Source organism: Microtus pennsylvanicus, chromosome 8 (assembly GCF_037038515.1).
Source record: "Microtus pennsylvanicus isolate mMicPen1 chromosome 8, mMicPen1.hap1, whole genome shotgun sequence".
Lineage (NCBI taxonomy): Eukaryota > Metazoa > Chordata > Mammalia > Rodentia > Cricetidae > Microtus > Microtus pennsylvanicus.
Genome location: NC_134586.1, coordinates 106,878,622 through 106,884,133, shown reverse-complemented (window position 1 = coordinate 106,884,133; position 5,512 = coordinate 106,878,622). Strand labels below are relative to the sequence as shown.

General features: G+C 33.7%; 1 pseudogene; it reads left to right on the top strand.

Moving 5' to 3' along the window:
• Positions 1-1,529: 1,529 nt before the first annotated feature.
• Positions 1,530-2,473, top strand: LOC142855392 (large ribosomal subunit protein uL18 pseudogene; annotated as a pseudogene).
• Positions 2,474-5,512: the final 3,039 nt, after the last annotated feature.

Here is a 5,512-nt window from a genome sequence, read left to right as displayed (position 1 = left end):
TGTTTATGCCAAACCTTAGGACATATGAAATTTGTTTACTCCCACATGTATTAATAGATAGCAATGGAGAAATGAGCCAGAGACTTTGAAAAACTTCTAAATGACACAAAGCACATAGATGAAGGAACACGAAACTGGTAATGGTATCCTAAATATATACAGTGGAAATGCCTAAAATGGTGAATGCTAAAATCAAGGTGCTAGATAGTGTGCTAGGAAAAAAACCAAAGAGCAAATTAACGAGCTTAGAACACATGATAGCAAAGTGACAAACACATGGAAAATCTATAGGAACAATAATATAGGAAACTGAGGATGAACCTGTAACTTCCAAGTATACTGGCAAAGTTTTTACAGGAAATTTAGGAGAAAATTGTGAGGGAAAACTCTGATAGTAAACTGAGAAGATGGGATCACTGATATGTATTAAGTGACACAGCTAGTTACAACACATCTACAGTTAACAACTTCAAGACACAGAAAAATATTTAAAAAATTATTTAAATTTAACATATACCAAAAACCATGAAAATAAACATGTTTATAGATTGCTGTGTGATTTTTGGATATACATATAAATTTCATAATGTACAAATCAAATTGAATAGTATCTGTCTTTCAGATTTTAAAAAGGATAAATTTGAAAAATTCATACATTTTTATCAATTAAGTTTTTCCTCGCTGATTCCTCCCACACTCTTTTCTCCTCCATACCCACTGAATTTTATTTCTTTTGTCTCTAAGACAAAAAAAAGCATACACACATGCAAACACAAAAATCAGAATCAAAATAAGCAAATAGAAGATCAACATGACAATAAATAAATAAATGTACAAACAAAGAAAAAAAGCTGAGACAAATATCTCAGGTCCCTGTCCAATATATCAGTTTTGGGTAGGGATACCATCTCATGGTTTGGGCCTTAAATTAAATCAGAAAGTGGTTGGTTACTGCCAGAATATTTGTGCCACTATTGTAACAGTATATCTTGCCTGAAAATCACTGTTGTAGATTGCAGCATTTGTAGTTTGAGATATTAATAATTACACTTTTCTTTTGGGAACATTCAAAGTACCTTCCAAGATCATAAACATTCATCAATAGGGTAAAGTTTCTAGTTAAACACCAGCTTGATTCATTCTTGTTCAACGACATATGTAAATGTTTTCTTCAGCAATAGCGTCTTACCATAAAGTTGTGGTCAGAATTTGACTTATTTATGAATATTTTTATCCCTCACTCCCCATTGCAATTAAAAGTGTCTTTAACCTAGATTCAGAGCAACACAGATCTACAGATATAAACATAAATATCTAGAAAAGAGTTAGACATGGCCAATTTACATAACAAGAAGAACAGGATCCTTCATGCTTCTGACTTCCCAAGCCATGGTTTTTTGATTGCTTGTTATGTTTTTTAGAGTCCAATTTACAAATATCAATTCTGAATTCCCTTCTGGGGAGTAGGCCTCAAATCCATTCAAGAAGTGGTTGGTTACCTACATAACAGCTGTGACATTATTGTACTTATGGACATATTTTACCAGCAAGTCAGATTCTGAAGGCGGTGAGAGGGTAAAACTGACTACTATGCTCAGAAGCGATTAGTGATCCAAGACAAAAATAAATACAACACACCCAAATACAGAATGATAGTTCGTGTAACTAACAGAGACATCATCTTCCAGATTGCCTATGCTCATATAGAAGGGGATATAATAGTCTGTGCCGCGTATTTACACGAACTGCTGAAATACGGTGTGAAAGTTAGCCTGGCAAACTACACTACCACCTATTGTACTGGCCTGCTGCTGGCCCGCAGGCTTCTCAGTAGGTTTGGTATGGACAAGATCTATGAAGGCCAAATGGAGGTGTCTGGAGATGAATACAATGTGGAAAGCATCAGTGGTCAGCCTGGGGCCTTCACTTGCTATTTGGATGCAGGTCTTGCTCAAACTACAACTGGCAATAAAGTTTTTGGGGCCCTGAAGGGAGCTGTGGATGGAGGCTTGTCTATTCCTCATAGTACCAAATGATTCACTGGTTATGATTCTGAAAGCAAGGAGTTCAACACAGAGGTACATCATAACAAGATTCTGGGTCAGAATGTTGCAGACTACATGAGCTACCTAATGGAGAAAAATGAAGATGCTTACAAAAAACAGTTCTCTCGTACATAGAGAACAACGTTACTCCAGACATGATGGAGGAGATGTATAAGAAAGCCCATGCTGCTATAGGAGAGAATCCAATCTATGAAAAGAAGCCCAAGAGAGAAGTGAAGAAGAAGAGGTGGAAGAGACCCAAAATGTCTCTTGCCCAGAAGAAAGATTGAGTTGCTCAAAAGGAGGCAAGCTTCCTCAGAGCTCAGCAGTGGGCTGCTGACAGCTAAAGCAATTTTCTATGAAGAGTTTTTCATAAAGATAATAAACTTATTGACCAAGCAAAAAACGAAAAAGAAAAAAAAAAAGAATGGTTGATGACTTACAAAAGCTACATAACTAGAACTCTCTGCCTAAATTTCATGCAGCTCCATATGTGTTTTCTCCCCAGCAATTGCTTATTGCTATTTTACCCTCTAGCTGGGGCTTTAGGCATCTTGTTGCTTTCTTGACATCCTGAAATACCTAAGTTGCGTTTACTTCCTGGGTCATTTGAATCTTTTTTTTTTTTCCCTCCAGTAGAAAATGTTTCAGTTTTACACACAACCAAGTTTTGGCAGTAGAACATGCATAATAAAAAGGCACATTCAAGTGATGATTGTAAAATAGCATTTCTTCACTCCATATTAGATTCTCTTATCAAAATTTATGACAACTGTTTCTTACCAGTAGGACAGCAAAATCTTTTCCTTTACTCTGTAATACTTTTTCATTACTGATGATAACTGTGAATTCACTCGTTTCTAGTTTGTATAAGGAAAAAATAACAAAATGCATTATTCTCTCCAATAAGGGTTCTTCAAACAACAGTTTTCTAATCCCTCACCATCCTGTTACATTCTGATTATAACTTAGGGTTCATCATTCATGAAAGCCAAACAACATAGATATAATTGTACAGTTTCCTATGCTCATACAGATATTCTTACTCAGTAACTTATTCAAGAAATATAAAAGTTCCAAATAATTTTATCTCAAATGGCTCACATATCTACATTCTCTGCCACAATGGACATATGGAAGACATAAAATGTTTTTTCCTGGAGTGAAGAAGGACACTTAAAAGAAATCCCACACTAACTCAGAATTGAGAAATAGGTGGTTATTTATTTAGGAATAAACTCACAAATCAGAATCCTCTGATGGAATGGAGATCAGAAAACAAAATCTGCAACCAGAACAGAGAGGTGGACGCAGGCTCAGCATCAGCATAAGAGGCCATGACCTAGTAGGCAGGGAACTACTAGCTATAAGACTTCCTAAAGCACCTCCCCCTTTTGTCTTAATAAGAGTGTTCTAATCCTAATACAAAAGTATATACAATAAGAACAAATGTAGTCAATAATTATCCTATCCTAACTAGTTTAAGTCTTATAGTAAATAACTTGGCCAAGTCATGAGAGGAAAGTAACTACAACTATCTAGTCTTCAGCCCCATGGAAGATCCAACTTATTATAGTAAGCAGGAAGTGCAATCAAGCAACTTCTAAAATGTGCAAAAGATGACAGAGACAACTGGCTACCTGGGCAATCACCTAAAGTATCATTTGCAACACTGAAGCAACCAACTTAGGCTAAGGAATAGAATAACTGATAAACCATTTTCAAAGGCAGGAAAGTTTTCAAAACTGCCTTACACTGTCTTGGCAAGATTTGACAGTGCTGCTTATCCATTTCCAGATACTATATATCTTGTCAGTTATTGAGGCATGGGCAGGCATTTATTTGCGCAAAAAGCCAGTTATGCCAAGAAGAAAACAAGCTCCAAGTGGAGTGTCTTCTGTGCTCAACATTCTCTCAGTAATAGACCGGTGCTGAAAGGAGTTATCCTGTCTCACTTCAACAGAACCCTAAGTTATTTTAATGCCATATTCTACAGCTCTTTGAAGAGGTTGAAGATTACCTATCCATGCAGAATATAATCTCTATGTATCCCATTAGATAGTTAACCGAATTATATCATTTGCTAAAAGCCAATAATGCTAATTCAATAAGAATATCCTAAGAGAAGTCTGCTAGATTTCCGATTTTAATATTTCACTTTTAAATGTTTTAAATAGATAGTGTTATTTGAAGGTACAATGACCACAATCCAGTTGTTTCAAGCACAATACTTTTATTTGTGATTGTGAAATGAAGGATTACAGGAATAATGTTCCATTCATTTAGAATTACTTAGCATGCTGTGCATTTGACAGAACTAGTACAAATTTTCTCAAAATGAATATTTGGCTTGATTCTTAGGTTGATAGTTAAGATCATAATTCTTTTTATCATTTAGTACCAAGTACTAAGATATAAAGCTTTCAGTGATATTCACTTAATGCCAAAAGATTAGAATATTTTTGAATATACATATATATGACCTTGCTGAGAGAAATTATCTGAATGCCTAATGTTATAATGTTTGTACAACTATCTCTCTGGTATGGTAGGTTATAGTATAATAAGTGACTTTGAGTTTTCCATATAGTCCAATTCCAATTCATTGTAACACTACTCCTTATCTCTTTCTCCTAATTTAACATTGCATGCCTTTACTACTATGTTACTATTCAATCGTGAAAAAAAGCAAGCAAGAATAAAACAAAGAACATTATAATACGTGAATGTTATTTTCATATGTTATGGAATTCTATATTGGTGGGAACATTGTAATACAATGTGAAAACATCATGTCTGATGCAGAAATTCCTCACTTAATGTGACATATATATATATATATATATATATATATATGAATTTAATATAATATATAATGTAAATAGTTATTATGTTATATTGCTAGGGAATCCTGACAAGAAAATGATGACAAACCTAGGCATTTTCAAAGTAGAGCATTACTTGTAAAGTTATATCTTAATAAATTCTACCATTATTAACAGTTCTGTCCTGGTTCTTTTCTCATTATTACTTAGTTGTGTCATAATGAATTTAGTATTCCTATGAAAATTAAAATTCTAATTTTCTTATCATTATTTTAATATAATTTATTTAAACTTTAATTTTCATTAAAATAATAACTGACACATAGTTAGATAGAAAGTGTATGTGGATGTGTACAGAGACTTTCCCCCCCTAACTAGTCAAGACTTATTTTATGGTAAAATATTTTTTATAAAAAACAGCAGCAATTGTTATTAGATCTTTGGTGGTATTGAGTCCAGAAAGCCTATTATTTCTCCATTGAGAATTAATTTGACAAACTGATTTGTAGGAATTTACTTTAATTTAAAGAGCTTCACTAAATCTTGTCCTTGATTAAGGAAGTAATTTGTGTTTATACTTTGAGAAATTTTTTCTCTTAAATGCTAACAAATTCCTTATTTACTTTGTTGATTTATCTGTAG